Consider the following 17,406-nt stretch of genomic DNA (forward strand, 5'->3'; position numbering starts at 1 on the left):
GCAGCAAATGAGTGATATATAGACCTCCACTACAATATAAGGGTTCTTTGCCTTGGACAATTCCAAGTTCTCTCTGAAGAATTTTTCTGAGTCTGTGGCCCAACAGGTCTTCCTCTGTTTAGCAATATGGTTTGGGAAAACTAATTAGAATTTCCCTTCTGTTTTTGACCCTGGATGTGGTAGATATTGAACAACTTTGAAGAGGTTTTTGGTATGAAATTTTATCAAATTACTGGTATAAATATAGTCTAAATTGAAGTTGGCAAGTGTGCTTGCATTTTCAAATTTATACTTCTTAAATATGATTAACAGAAGGAGATGAAATTAACAATGGTACCCTAGTTAGGACAAATTAGAACTTAGGTAAACACTTCTTGTTGAGTACAGAAAGTTACAGTAGAGTAGATATGAGAACTGATATTACCAAATATGTGGAGATATAAATTTACCATATGAATGCAGCAATGATAGAATTTCCAGTAAAAGCGAAGGAAGTGAGAGGTGGAAGAATCTGACGTATTAATGGGAATTCATGGAAGAGTCTGTGAATGTGTGTGGTATGGGGAGTTAAAACACTTAACATTTTAAGATATTAGATGCCAACCAGGGCTGGCACTGTGGCACAGTAGGTTAATCGTCTGCCTGCAGCACCAGTATCACATATGGGTGCCGGTTCTAGTCCCAGCTGCTCCTCTTTCAATCCAGCTCTCTGCTGTGGCCTGGGATCAAAGATTATTACAACATCAAGCCTCAAAGTTCACGTGGTGGAATCAGCACTATTCCAAATGCAAATATTTTCATCGATCTTCCTGAGGGTGTACACAGTTCTTTAGGCTTATGATTTTTAGACTTCTAAGAAACCTACTAATGAAATATTATCAGTTACTTAATCTTGATACACAGAAACTAAAACCTGCATTTGGTAGTTTTCTGATGACAAAGTCCTACTAAGCCCTAATAAGGCATGCAGCTGGAAAGGAGTAGGTGGCATCAAAACTCTATTACTCTTCCTACGTGGTCATCTAAATGATTGTTGCTAGATTGTTCTGAATTGATCATCTTTTTCAATATTGTCTCAATTTTAATTATAAATTTATTGTTAGTTTCGGTTTATCATTTCCACTTTGTTCTTTAATATTTCTTACATTATCCTAAAGTCTAAAGCTACACATTCTCTTACACTATTTTTATAGCAAAACCCTAACACTTTTCAACAGTTAAAATATTTAAAATGGTTAGAACAATATTGATCATTGAATAATAAATGTTGAACATGAAAGATTTCAGTAAAATTGTATGATTAGTGCTTTACAATTGCTTAATAATGGCTTGCTGTATTTTCTAAGGTTAGTTCTTTGTTTTGAAAAATTTCAAACAACAAATGCAAAACCTTTTAGGCTACATAAGTTGCTTCAGTGTATCTCAAACTTTGAAAGTTTTTTCTGGAAAGTCATAAATGAGTTTCAAAATCTGAAGGTAACATTTCGAATGTCCTTGGCATTACCTGTTTTTAATAACTGTGCTTAAAGGACATTTCAACATAATATAGATCACTAATAAAATTCTGTCTAATTTGCATCATCTTCTTGGTTTTTGAGGAAATAATCTTCAAGGAGTTAAGTTATGCACCCGCATTTTGCAACGCGAGGGTACTGGGAGATTATATCAACATTGCTTGTCTAATTTTAGCAGCATTCTGCTTAAGCTTTATACTTCGGTGTTACATACATAACTGTGATTCTTGGAATTATGGTATATAAAGTGATGGGATTTGGTTGGAGATGAGGCTGGAGAGGCAGCTAAGAGTCATATTGTGAAGATCTATATCTGTCTACTAAGCTGTTGTCTTTACCTCTACAAATGAGTGTTACAAATTAAAAAATTAGTTCAAGAATAGAAGTTTTACTTTCCGGGCCGGCGCCGTGGCTTAACAGGCTAATCCTCCACCTTGCGGCGCCAGCACACCGGGTTCTAGTCCTGGTTGGGGCACCGATCCTGTCCCGGTTGCCCCTCTTCCAGGCCAGCTCTCTGCTGTGGCCAGGGAGTGCAGTGGAGGATGGCCCAAGTGCTTGGGCCCTGCACCCCATGGGAGACCCGGATAAGCACCTGGCTCCTGCCATCGGAACAGCGCGGTGCGCTGGCCGCAGCGGCCTACCGCGGCGGCCATTGGAGGGTGAACCAACGGCAAAGGAAGACCTTTCTCTCTGTCTCCCTCTACTGTCCACTCTGCCTGTCAAAAAAATAAAAAAATTTAAAAAAAAAGTTTTACTTTTCCATAAATAAATAAGGTTTAATAATATAGGAGTAGGCTTTATTTTAATAAAGTACTTATATATGTTCTCTATGTCATGTCCATTTATAAGAAAGTCAAAAATAGAAAATCAGAACTCATACATGTAATCAGCAAATGATGTACTTAGACATTTCACTTGATGAAGGGGTAGTGGTAGGTCAGTGGGAGGATGGTTCTTACATACAGAGAGTTTAAACTGTGTGAAAATAGTCAAGCAGGCTATGACAATCTAGTATAACAGGTATCATGTTAGGTGTGCACATACAGTATTGTAGAAGTATGGAAGGAAACCTAAGATCACTGTGGGAAGTCAGGAATGCTGACAGAGGAAATGCTAGCTACAGCCTGAAGGATGTGTAGAATTAACATGTGCTGGACACAGATACCATAAAATTCTGGAAATAGTGCAGTATATCCGGATCACAGTCAGAAGAAAATGAAAGTGATCAAGTTGGAAATCTGAGAGACACAGGTCATGAAGGCTCTTATGAAATGTTTCAAAGAAATTAAGCTATACCATGAGAAGTGGGGAGACATTGAAAATGTCAAAATAGGGAGTCCATTCATCATTATTGTTGTATAAAATTAATAGGAAACAGGTTAAAGCCAGTTGTATTTTTTTCAAATGAAATATAACTACCCAAGTCAATGATGTTGCCTTGGGAACTGGTGCAAAATATATGTAGCAAATCTGTTGGATCTGATGATTAAATGGAGGTAAGAAGTGCAAGAAGGAAGAAGACAGGTGTGGGGACAGTATTTGCTACCTGTGGGCTTGTTGTCTTTAAAGACTCCTATGTCAAAACATATTGATATTTGTTGTCTCATTTCTACAAGTTTAGAATATAGTCTTGAATATGATTGTCCATATTTAAGAGAGAAATGAATTGTTATTGAGATGGGTGTTAGGCACGAGTTTAATGGAATATATTCAATGAAATAGAAAATGAATTTAAAAGATTACCTCAGGAAGCTTGAAGTCATAGTATACAATTGCTTTAACATACTTATGTATACATGCAATATTTTGTTTTGTGTTCCAACAATCTATTTAAACATTTCATTGAACAACTCTATATATAGCAAGGAAAGAATGTGAGTGTACAGATAAGTTTTTTGTTCAGTGAGCACACTCATAACCAACACCCAAATTAAGAAGAAAACACTAATCATACCAAAAGAGTTACCACTATTCCCTTTCTCCATTGTGTTTTTTTTAAAAAAATTATTTAAGGTATACAAATTTCATGTGTACAGATTTAGGAACATAGTGATACTTCCCACACTTAACTCCCTATCACCCACACTCCTACCCTTCCTACTCCTCTCCTAATCTCTCAATTTTTACAGTGATCCATTTCCAATTTACTTTATACTCATAAGATTAACCCTACACTAAGTAAAAGTTTTAACAATAGTGAAAATGAGAAAAAACACTGTTCAGGGCTGTAAACAATAATTAAAACTCAAAATAACAGTTTCACTCCTATACATTACATTTTTGTTACTCTATTAGTTAACACAGAACAGGGAAATATATGGTATTTGTCTTTTTTGGACTAGCTTATTTCACTAAGTGTATCAGTTTCCAGTTGCATCCATTTTGTTGCAAAAGGCAGGATTTCATTCTTTTTATGGCTGAGTAGTATTCCACAAGTCAGTCAGTCTGTCTGTCTGTCTATTTGATAATTTCTTTATCTTATCTTCAGTTGATGGACATCTGGGTTGATTCCATATCTTAGCTATTATAAATTGAATTGGAATAAATACGGGAATACAGATCACTCTTCCATATGCTGATTTCATTTTATTTGGGTAAATTCACAAGAGTTGTATGGCTGGGTCATATGGTAGGTCTGTATTCAGATTTCTGAGGTATTTCCAAACTATCTTGCACAGTGGCTCCACCAGTTTACATTCCTACCAAGAGTGGATTAAGGTACCTATTCCACACATCCTTGCTAGCATTTTTTGTTTTTGGTTTCTGTAAGAGAGTCATTCTAACTGGGGTGAAGTGAAACCTTTTTGGTTTGGTTTGTGTTTCCGTGATGGTTAGTGATCCTGAGCATTTTTTCATGTGTCTGTTGGCTGTTTGAATTTCTTCTTTTGAAAAATCCCTGTTCAAGACCTTTACCCATTTCTTAACTGAATTGTTTCTTTTGTTGTTTTCTTTTCTTCCAGAAATCTTTTTATTTAAGGTATACAAACTTCAAGCATTTCATAAATAGAAATTTAGAAACATAGTGATCCTTCCTACCCTACCTGCACTCCCACTCAAAATCAGTGGGGAACACAAATTTTTGCCTCTGGTAAAATCCCTGAATCCCACACTTTGCACAGGAGCTGCCACAGCTGCTACTGATTTCAAGAGAGCACCCTCTCCCTGCCCAGCCCATTGCTGGGTGTGCTCACAATAGTCGACATGATAACGGATAACAAAATGGTGCACTCACATTACCTGGGGGATGGGAAGAGAGAAACATTCCTTTTAATTTTTTTTTTTTTTAATTTTTGCTAGATTAGTCTGGTACTCTGTCCCACTCTCTGGGCTCTAGGCCAGACTCAAAGACAGTGTACCCCACCAGGGTCTCCTTCCAGCTATATTGCCAGTGGCACGGCTGCTGCAGTCCGTCTCACCTCACTCTCCATAGCTGGTGCTTCCTCCAGCTCTCAGCTGTGGGGCTTTGTGTATTGTGTCCATGCTTATTGCTGTGCATCCACAACTTCCACACTGACCCATGGCTTCCCTCTTCCTTCTGTACAGTTTATACTTCAGTTTGCTTTCCGACTCTGTCCTGGGTATGCACGTCCTGTACTTTTTCTTCTTGCTATTTTCCCCTAGCCTAAACCAGTACATCCTTTCTCTGTTCTGCCATCTTGGAATCCTTTTTTTTTTTTTTTAAATTTGGGAAGGAAGAGTATATTATCATTAACGTGGTTTGATTCAATGAAGCAATATTTGTAACTAAATACCAAATGATAGGACATTCACTCAATTTTTATACTCTATATAGTAACATCCACAAATAAGAGAAAATGTATTATTTGTCTTTTTGGGTCTGGGTAATTTCATTTACAATAATGATTCCAGTTGCTAGCATTTTGCCGCATATGTCAGGATTTCATATTCTTATGGCTGAGTCATATTCCATTGTGTATATATACTATATTTTTACTCATTCATCAGTTGTTGTACATCAAGGCTGGATCCCTATGTTTGCTATTGGGGATTCAGTTGCTATATACATGGGTTTGCAGGTATACCTTTCATAGGTTAATTGCATTTCCTTTATATATATATATATACATATACATATATATATTTCCTTTATGTATACATATACATATATATATTTCCTTTATATATACACATATATATATAATACACACACACACACACATATATATATATATATATATATATTTGTAGGAGTAGGATAGCTGGGTCATATGATAGATCTAATTTTAGCTTTATAAGAAATCTATACTGTTTTCCATAACAGTCATGCCAATTTTCACTCCCACCAAATACATTCGACTACCTTTTCCCCTATATTCTCTCAAGTACTTGTTATTTTTTGACTTTTGGATATTAGCCATTCTAACTGAAGTGTCATTGTGTTGTGGTTTTATTTGTGTTTCCCTAATAGCTGGTGATCCTGATTACTTTTTCATGTGTCTCTTACCTATTTCTATTTCTCCCCTTGAAAAATGTCTATTAATATCCTTTGCCCGTTTCTTAACTGAATTATTCTGTTTTTGTGATGTTTCTTGAGCTCATTATAATTCTATCAATCCTTTATAGGATGCATAGTTTGAAAATATTTTCTTCCATTTTCTCAGTGGCCTGTGGGGGAGGGGGTGGTGGGTAGGGGATATTGCAGCCAACTGGTTTGTTTGCAGCTCCACCACTTCCAGGTGCTGGTGTGAACAAGCTAATCCACAGCTGAGAATGAGCACAAGGTACCAGCGTGCTTTACTGACTCAGGTATGCAGCATCCAGAACACCAGCTCAGTCTCCAGTGTCTTCTGAGCTGCGGTGAGATCCACCCCCAGTGTTCAGGAAGCTCCGATTAGCTGCAGTCATACTGGGCAGATGATGGGAAACCACCCTCGCCCTGAGATTCTCTTAGCTCCATGACCCGGGCCCAGGACGCGCAGTCACAGGGGTGTGGGGGATCAGCTCTCCCTCCTGGAAGTCGCCCTGTCTGTGGTGGCAGTGGGACTTCTGGTATTCCCTGAACTGGAACAGAGCTCTGCAGCTGCTCTACCTCATCCAACCGGGTCCGGTGCTTTGGTGGGAAAATAGGATAGAGGCATTGTAGCTTCCCTATGCAAGACAAAGTGGTTGCTCAGCCTCCCTCAGCTCTCCAGGCTGGACCTAAAGGCAGGGGACTGAATTCTCCCCCAGTTAAAGCTGTTGGTGGCCGGATCTGTGACACCTTCTTTCTACCTTATCTTTGAAGATGTTTTTTCTTATCAGGGAAACTGGTGTAGCTGCAGGGATGGCTGGTGACCCAGCTGATGGCAGTGTGTCTGTCCTTTCTCCTTACTGCCCCATGGAATCTCTGTTCTGTTCCCTCACTTCTCCACTGAAAATTTCTCTCCGTCAGTGCCCCAGGAATGTGGTCCTTCCTTCGATTTCCTGGAATGTTTCTGTGGCTGAGGTCAGTGCAACTTCTCAGTATTTGGCCATGTCAGAGACCCTGTTTCAAAAATGTTAAATTGATATCTGTCTAGGATCCATGCCTTTGCAAAAAAGAACAATAACAAAGTCAAAGGTAGTTTTATTTATATAATAAATAGTGTCTGCTTAGAGAAGTTAATTTTGAGTATCCATGTGTTTATGAAAGGATATCAGATATTAGAGTAAATCTTAAGTTTTAAAAATCCTAAGAAATTTTTATTTGAATTAAGACATAAAATTTCATATATAAAAATTTAGGAACATTGTGATACTTCCCACCTGTGCTCCCACCCTTCTCCCTCCTTCCTCTCCTATTCTCACTGTTAATTTTTACAAAGATCTATTTTCAGTTTACTTTATACTCATATGATTAATCTGACACTAAATCAAGAGTTCAACAAATAGTATCCTAGGAAAATTTAAAAAGTAGTTTCACTTTAGAAGTATTTTTTCATCTTTACATTATCTCTTTTATAATTTTTATTTTTTCCTTTCAGCATGTCCTAGTTTCCCACAAATAGTGGTGTACTAGTCTGTGTTTGTATGTAATATTCTGAATGAGCTTACCTATTACTTGTGTTTTGCGGAGAGCATGCTAACACATGTGCCAGCTTTTAAATCTTCCTTCTGGGAGAGGCACAAATCACTTTTGCTCATACTTCCTTCATCCGAGTAAATCCCATGACTTCATTTAGGTCCGCTGAGCAAACCTGCTTTCCTCTGTTTTCTTGCAAAGAATAAAAGTACAAGATGCGGGTAAAGAGCTCAGATTACCACCAAGGGCTGCCCTTGTGGACAGCAGTATTTGATGCAACATATTGTTCTCTTTTAATTAGGTGTTTCATACCATTATGTGTACATTGGGTAAGTAAGTGAATTCAACAGAAAAGTCCATGATCTTATGGAAATTATTCTGGTAGGGAGTAGAACAGACAGAATAATTTCAGAAGGTGACTAATGCTATGTAAAAAGTTAGGAAGAGATAGAGGATACCTTTAAATTCATTCTGTACCCAGAATGAATGAAAATTTGAGAAGGTATCTAAAGGCAGATTTTCAATTATTACACATGTTCATCATTTTAAAACCATATTGATGAGAAGTAGACTAATGGTTAAATTTTGGAAAAGAAAAGAATCTAATTTTGGACAGTCCAGCAAATTAGCTAAAATGAAGCAATAATAGCTTCTCCCACATTCATTTTCCATTTTAGTGATTTTTAAAAGCTATTTGAGGTAAGGAAAATTATCTAAAAATTGAATGACTGCATTCATACTATAAATTATGTAGGAATAATAAAAATGTGTACTATATATAATCTATTGAGAGTATATTCTATCTGATGGCTATGCAAAACATAATGACGGTTTATAAGACAAGCCACTTGCATAAAACCAAATTGTCAACTAATAAGAACCTATGAGGTTCTAAGAGGCATGATTGTAGGTGCAGGTTTTAAAAGGGGCTGAGACTCCTAAAGCCTTTAGTTATAATGTATTTTTCCTATTTAAATAATTATTTTGAGTTTTCTGTCCTACTAATCACATTTTTATAAGTAGGATAGAATGATCCCAAATCACTCCCAAATCACAGGAGTTAGAGTTACACAACACTAAGAGCACCAGGACAAAGGCTAAAATTTCAAAGGGAAGTGTTATCCAACTCATCATGCATAATATTATGAAATACTACACACATCCTTTCCTGTTTCCCCCCTTCCAGACAGATTGCTCTATGCCTTGAAAAAAGCCCATTTTCTTGTGAAATTCTGAATGAAGTTTTTATTAATTCAAATTTTAACTTTCATTTTTTTTTAATGAGCATTAGAAATAGACATGTTAACAATGTGGTTTTGTGTTGATGTGATAGCAATGTGCTGATAGGTGTGAGAGTGGTTTGTTTTGGAGACCTTATTTCACAGTAACGTGCTGCCTAGAACTCTTCCTGCTGCCTTTGAATCAGTGCTTTATACTCTGAAGCACAGGACCAAGACGTATCTCTCACTCTACCTTAATGAGGAGACCAGAATAGATCTTAACAAAATCCTCTAGCAAAATTCCTTACCTTTTGAAACACCATTTTAAATTCAGGAAGTCACTGTGCATACAAATATGTTGCCACTCTGGTCTCAGGTTGTAATAAGTGTTTTTCTTGGCATACACAGCCAGATAATGAAGTTGTGAAAGATGCTGCAACTCTCTATGAAAATAGGTCGGAGGATGCTTCTCTGAGGACTTGATATTTGAGCAGAGATATGAAAAATGTGAAGTAGGAGTCACAAGTGAACCCAGATATGATAGCAACACATGAATAATCACAGGAAAGTAGAAATGTGTACATCTTATATATGTTTTATGTTTATTTCCTTAAGCACTGGCAAGCAGTCTATTCGAGAAATACAGCTAGTCAGAACAATGGAGGTCTAAGTTAAAAATTTTATTGTGAATCTGTAGTTATAATAATACAAAGAACAACAAAACAGAATTGAGCCTTTTGCAAATGAGAAGAGTGATTAGATTGTTAGGGCAAGAGGTCTTAACAGAATAGTGTTTATGTCGGAGATGGAAGTACAAAATAAAATTATCTATTAATTCCATTTTTCACAAACTTTGTGAAGTACCTTCATCTGTTAAACTAATTTTGTCAGAAAATATGTACATTATATTGGCTATAAATAAGAGACTTTCATATATAAAAGTTACATTAGGGTAACTTGGCCGTAACACTGAAATTAAAATAATATAATTCTTGGTGTATAACAACCTATGCCTTTAATTTTCTTATGGAATTTATTTAAAAAGAGAATTATATCTTACAACCAAAAAGAGACACAGTGATTAACTGTATATTTATCTCTGTTTTTGTATTCCTGATGCCATAGAGGTAGTGGCAAATATATTGGCATACCAGGTAATGTAAGTCTTGAGAAAATGCTTATTTTCTGTACCATAAAATGCCAGACAGCATTATCTTGAACATAAAACAGATTCTTAGTCATTGTTAGTTGAGAGCATGAGAATATTATTGCCACATAGAAAGCAATAAAAGTAGACAAATGGAAAGAAGGAACTGTTCATTATAGCTCTTGCATTATGTATGTTCTAAATCAATGCAATGCCATGCCCACTTTGGTGAGGTCACTTTGAAATAAAAACCCTATTGTAGAAAAATCATTCTTGGCATAGCAAAAAAAAAAAAATCCAAATATTTTGGAAGTAATAGGGTATATTTCCCACTACAACTATAATTTTTATATAATCAAACATATGTTGGAAAAGTAAAAAATCATATTTGGGAAAAGACAAGAAGATAAGACATTCTGAATATAGTCCTCTGTGTTGTGAGAAAAGAAGAGAAGGTCTGGGTGGAGGTGACTATGAGATCTCACCTGTCAGTGAAATTTTATTTGTTTAGTAAACAAATCTCAGGCAAACATCTTATTCTGTGTACTCTTTTGCAATTCAATATTTTTTTCATGACTTTAAAAGTATTTTCAAATTAAGATGTGTCTGTAGTTCTGATGTCTGATTGTGTTGTTACATAGTAAAATTGATTAACTTAATGCACTTCCAGAAAATATTCAGCTAGCTCTGTTATTGATAGAAAAAAGGATAATAGAGGATGATAGTGTGGTCTTCAGAATTAGATATTCCACAATGCTCAAATATTTATAAATTTGAGTGTCAAAACTTGTTTTAAAGCTGATTTTAATGTTACTGTCATCAAAGTTCTTTTTTTAAAAATTATTTTCATTTAATATGAAAGGGAGAGAGAGACAGAGAAAAGAAGAGAGAGAGACAGAGAGAGTAAGAGAGAAAGGGGGAAGAGAGAGAGCTCTTACATCTGTTGATATACTGCTCTGATGCTCACAATGGCTGGGGCTGAGTCAGGCCAAAACCAGGAGCCAGAGCACAATCCAAACCTGTGGCTGACAGGGAAGCAATAACTTGGGCCATCTCCTGCTGCCTTCCCAGGTATGCATTAGCAGGAAGTTGGAATTAGGAGTATGCCTGGAACTTGAAGTCTGGTTGTCTGATATGGTGTATAGAGGTTCCAAGCCATGTCTTAAACACTTACCAAAAACCCAACCACCCTCAGATTTCATGATGTGCCTGAGTACAGGCAGCTAACACGTGATGAAAAGGTGATTGTTTGACAATGTCTGTGTACACCCAAACACACACCCAGGTGTACGCCTTTAAATGTCTCCAACTCCTACTTGTCAATTACACCTCAACAGTCTGAAATAAGTTTTAATAAAGCAAGTAGAATTCAAGTAACCAGACTTAGATTATTAGCACATTTGACACCTGTTTCTTTTAAGATGTTTTAACACATATATGCTGTTTCCTAAATTTTCATTTAGCTAATATTGTTGAATAATACCTTTAGATATTTAAAGTAAAATAGACTATGATCTACGTTTCAACTTCAAAATCTGTAATGTTTTAAATAAAGATATAAAAAGCAAATACAACAAGGTATCACGCTTGAAACAGATGAAATAAAAAGATCACATTTGCACAACTCTAGAGAAAGGGTCCCTCGGAATTGTGAGTGTATTCTACATACTGCACAAGCCACCTCATGCACTAAGGAATTATATGGTGAGCGCCACTGTAGTTTTCTTGTCACTGTAATTTTAGACAGCATTCTTTGTTGCTTACCAAACTTTCCTGTTACTACCTCTGTGACACTAGCCTTCTACATATCAACTATTTAATTATTTTTTTAGCATTGTTTCCCATTTTGGTGTATAAGATCTGGGCATTTTTCTTTTACTGTGTTTTTTATTCACTATTGTTAAATTTGTACTGTGGCAAATATTTGGATAAGGAATACTCTATACACTTTTGTCTAGAAATGTCATGTATGCGGCAGGCAGTGTATAAGTTTATTTTAGTAAGTTAATGATGGCATAAGGTAAATAAAATTCCACTGATTTTCACATGTCAACACCACTAAATAAAAACAATTCATATGTTAACATTGTTTTCAAAATTGAGGTCTTAGTGACACAAACGAAAAGAATGAACTAAAACTAATTTAAAATTAGACATAGTAATTCCTATAAAGACATTGTATTTGTTCTCACCAACATTATCACATATGTCATTCCTTTCGAACCACACCCTTGTCAAACTCCACAGAAACCCCTCGTTTCCAATCTCTTTCTACATTTATATTATATCACAATTGTTACACAAATGGAATCCTATAATAGATAATGATTTGAAGTGAACTTTTTTGCATTCAGAATAATCTCCTTGAGATTCATCCAAGTGGTTGCCTGTCTCTGTAGTTAATTCATTTTTATGGTTGAGCAGTATTTCATGGTGTGGGTATACCGCAGTTTGATGAAGAATTATTGCTTTGAAATGTAGTCAGTTACTTAAGTCTTTATCACAAATAGAGTTGCTATGAACATTCATTTGCACATTTTTGTGTGGAAATAAATTTTCATGTTCTAGGATAAATGCCAACAGTGCAGTATCAGAGTGGTAGAGTAAGTCCATTTTTAGTTTTAAAAGGAATTGACAAACTGTTTCTCCAGAGTGTTTTTTCCATTTACACTCCCACGAAAGCTGCCTGAGTGACCCAGTTTCTATACAGTCACCCAGACTCAATGCTATCACTATTTTCTTTACAGCAATTCTAGTACTGTAATTATATTTACATATTTGAATTCATTATTGGTACTGAAAGCATTTTCATGTTAATTTTCCATCTTTATATCTTCTTCAGAGAAATGGCCGTGCATGTCTTTGACACACTTTACAAAAAATAGGCATTTTATTTCTAGAAAATTCTGTGATTCTATCTTTACATATTGAATATTTTTCAGTCTCTCAGCAAATCTCTCAGGAGGTGTCAGTACAGTAGGGTTAAGAAATTATAAAGAAAAGTTAATAAGCATGCAGGAAAGAAATAAAATATCAATATTCATGTAGAAGAAAATATTGATACTTTTATTTCTTCCCTGCATACTTAGTAACTTTTCTTTATAATTTCTAACCCTACTGTACTGACGCCTCCTGAGAGATTTGTTTGATGTAATTTGGGTCAAAACTTTTTCTTAAGCTACATCCATTTTCTCATTGAGCATAGCTCTTTAGTTCTTTATTGTAATCATTGAAGCACCAAGTATTTCTCAGAGATTTTCAAAGCTATTTTTTTATAGCAAGTATTTTTAAAAATTGCTTCTATTTCTCTGGGGATGGCTAAGTTGATTTTAAAATCTTAACTGACATTTTGGTTAAGATTTTTAACACTAACTCTACATTGTAACATTAACTATTGTAGCTTGTTTTCTTTATTATTTCTTTATCGTCGTTGAACCCCATCCAATTCTCTTCCTGAGTGCATATTATTCCTTTGCCTGTGTCCACTATCTTGGGTGGTCATTAAGTATCTGTGAGATAAGCTAAGGTTCAGATCACAACTTCTGCAATCATTTGAGTTTGAGAATCGATTAGAAAGTGGATGTTACAATGAATTCATTTCAGAGTGTAGCCTGATGCATTGCAGACTGGGCTTGACCTGTCCTTGTCTACCATCCTACTTTCAGGAAAACGTGGAATGGAATGCTTTGGAGTGGCCACTTCACAAGTAATAATTATGGGGAGAGGAAAGTAAGGGGACTAGAGAATACTGTAGTCGCTAATTCACCTGTAAATGTTATATACTCCTGATCTGTTATCTGTTTTGATTCATTTTTATTGTCTCCAGGGAAAAGCTTTAGTAGTGATTAATCCATAACAGTGATAAGGGCTGGGAGGCAAAAGGATGATCTGCTACCCCTGTTTTTGACATGGCCTCCTTTCCTATAGGGACTGCAGGTTTCCTTTGGGCCCATCGGTCTGCCTCTTGTTTTACAGCATTTCCAGGGTTGGGATTGAGGAAGTTTCATTTTTAATTGAGAACTAAACCATGGACAGTTGAGTGCTGTCTACCTGAGCTAAAACTTTTATCCTGTTTCAATATTTTGCTGATGTCACCTGTTTAATTGCAATGATTGAGACCCTTTGTTCTCAGTTTCATTTTCCTCAGATCCTCACCTCCCATCGAGTCTTGCAGTTTTGCCATAGAGTATCTGCTTCTAATCTCTCTTTTTTTAACCCAATTTACTTTTTTCATCAAAGAAATAATTATAAAATATGTGATTGCCATTATCTTATATTATTTATCAATATCAAAGAATATGACAATGAATGGGGGTGTCAAAGTTTTAATGTTACCTCTCTAAACTACTCACTCTACTTGAATACCTTAGTGGCTTCTCAAACTTAAAATTTTGAATTCCTTTTTTCTAATTGTTTTTAATTTTAGATTTAATTACCTTTAATATTTTGTCATATTCACTTAATATGTAGATACTATATACATACAAATACATACTATGTTTCTTGAAAACAGGGATATTAATATCACAAAAAATGGTATTCATGACAGTGATCATAAAGTGAGAAGAAATGGGTATATGTCATGTATATAGTATAATTCAGTGAAGCACAAATTATAACAATACCAAAGAATATGCTATTCACATAAGGGTGTAGAAAAATTTTTAGTAATTATACCTTTTTTAAAAACTAGAATTAGTCTCGTTATATAAGAGAAATGAATGAATATATAGCTAAGCATCTAAAATTGATGGCCTTTCTTATTGTAGATAGATGATGATTTCTCAAAATGTTATTTTTATTTGTGATATATGAAAAAACATCTGATTTATATGAAGGCATGATACACCTTTTTAATTTTAGGCTTAAAGAGCTTATATTTTTGCTACTTTCTCTTTAATAATACAGTTGTACAAATGGAAATATGTGGTCGTTCCAAATTCTACTAGAACCTCATAGTAGATTATCCTTTCATCTAAGGTTTATTTCCCCCCAGCTCTATTTTCTTATGGGAGGAATACATTCAAGGTCCACAGGTGTTGGATTCAGCAGCCATGCGATTTACTTTTGACAGTGGAATATATTTAGGAATGATGAGTGTTAGTCCCGAGCCTAGGCATTAAGTGTCCTTGCATGATTCTGCTCACTTCTCTGGAACAATCTGACCTCATAAATGAGAAGAACCTGCTTTAGGTAGCTCGATGGTCCAAGAAAAATAAGAGACAAACAGAGCTAATCTGAATTCTTTCCATGACCAAACACACTCCTATTTACTCCTAGCTTAGATCAGCTAAAGCACAGACAACCTACAGATGCACCAGTAAGAAATAAATGCTGGTTGTTACATTTGACATATCTTATATTGTAATTTGCAGACTGCTACATTGATACAAGATGATATTAACAAAACCTTATATGATTAATGATTAAAAATTCTTTAATAATTATTTACATTGAATAAACTCAACATTCTATCTTTAATGACTAGTATAATAATACTTAAGATCACATATGACTACATATATCTAAAATGAGCAAAATAACAGATGTTTAAATATGTCTAGCAGAAAATAAATTTAGATGCCAGCAATCCATTATTCACATGGTGAATACCTGACAGCCTGTTTTTTCTTTTGTATTGTTTTGTTTTGTTTTGTTTTGTTTTTATGTCTTTGTTACAGGGCGTGACTATCAGGCTTGAGGTTTCCTGATCCTCTCAGATAGTGGTAGAACAGAATGAAAAGTAAAAGGAAACATAAAAAATTTAAAACGATTTGCAAAATAATAGAGTGAAGAAGCCTGGTTTCTGAGGCTAACTTCACTCTCCTCCCCAGATGCACCACAGGGCACCTCCACTTACATCTCCTTGGCCAGGACTAGGTCACATGAGCATACCTAATTTCAAGGGATGCTCTGATGTATAGCACAACTAAAATTTGAGTTCTCTTTTAAAGAGCACAAGAACTGGGAATAGTTTAGCAGGCAGGCTTTTCTGCCACACTGTCCTATTTTTTCATTAAAAATATTCTATTTCACAGGCCATACACTTATTACAAGATGAGACTACATTTTGGTAAATTTTAAATTCTAAATTTTGTAAGATTCACAGTGTAGTAACATGTTGAAATTATATTACACTGTGTTTGAATATGTTTTATATAATATTGCCATGTTTTTATCTGTTCTCCCTTTTTCTCTCAATTTTAATACTGAAATAATATAAAAGGAGCTTACTCTGTATGGTTTTTGATTACTTTTGTTTATCATAAGTTCCTAAGTTAGCTAATTTTCACGAACAAATAGTTTTATCAGTCAATGTTTTTGTTCAATGATTTCCTTGAAAAGAGAGTAGTATTGACATTTTAAATCCAAAATCCAGTAAATGATGCTAAACTGCATTTACACATTTGTATAAGCATTACTTGTAGTTCTTTTTTCCTTCTAAATCTATAATTTTGTGACACTTTAATTAAACTTTTTATCATATTGATATTTTTAACCCAAAATGAGTTAGTGATGCCAAACTCTTTCTAAACACTTATATGAGCTTCCCCTGTTCTTACTTTTATTCTAAGTCTATAATTTTAGAACACTTTGCTGATTAAACTTTTTATCATTGTCAATAATTGAACTAAAGCCCCTGTAGTTCAGTCATTTAAATTTGTATATAAATATGTGTAAAAAATCTATGAAAATATGTAAGCTGGAGGTTTCTCATCAGTGTCAAATTGATTGCCCAAATGGCTATATCTCTTTTTTTAAAAAAAATGTTTATTTATTTGAAAGGAGGAATTACAGAGAGGGAGAAGCAGAGAGAGAAAGAGAGAGAGAGAAAGTCTTTTATCTACTGGTTCACTATGCAAATGGCCTTAATGGCTAGGACTGGACGAGACTGAGGCTAGGAATCAGGAATTTCATCCAGGGATTCAGAATCAGGGGCCCAAGCACTTGGACCATCTTCTGCTTGCCTAGGTCCATTAGCAGGGACCTGGATGGGAAGTGGAGCAGATGAGCTCAAACCAGAGCCCATATGGGATGCCATCCCTGCAGGCGGCAGCTTAACCTGCTATGCCACAGATCAGTACCAAAATGGGTACTTCTTTAAGTGGTATCAAGCTAAAATAGTTTTGACACATGTATTAAACATTCATGGTGGCATGAATTTTTACTTAAGTTGAGTAATTCATCAGTGTACATAGTGGTGTTCAGTAATGTTATCTGCTATTGTAAATAATACAAAAAAGCAATGACAAAAAATTTGAGCAGGAGAATAATAATAATAAGCTACTTTATTGGAAATCTGTAGTCTATGTAGTAAAAATGAATCAACAGAAGTAAAAAGTTTATTTTAAAGATAATTTAAAAAAACTAAGAAATGCCCATGTGTATTAGTATTGCTGCAGATATAGTTTTGTAAAACTGTATTTTTTGCCTTTGTCAAACCAGTGTCTAAGAATGTTATACTACTATAGTTTTGATCTGTGATTATTTTTAAAAATTTGGGTTTTTTTGGTAATTTTTTGT

At 35.1% G+C, this 17,406-nt stretch overlaps 1 protein-coding gene across 1 annotated transcript in view; it reads left to right on the forward strand.

The window, feature by feature from the left end:
• The window catches only part of MDGA2 (MAM domain containing glycosylphosphatidylinositol anchor 2), a 916,038-nt gene that overhangs the window by 848,421 nt on the left and 50,211 nt on the right, over positions 1–17,406 (forward strand).

This window comes from Lepus europaeus, chromosome 11, assembly GCF_033115175.1.
Source record: "Lepus europaeus isolate LE1 chromosome 11, mLepTim1.pri, whole genome shotgun sequence".
NCBI classification, from domain to species: Eukaryota; Metazoa; Chordata; class Mammalia; order Lagomorpha; family Leporidae; genus Lepus; species Lepus europaeus.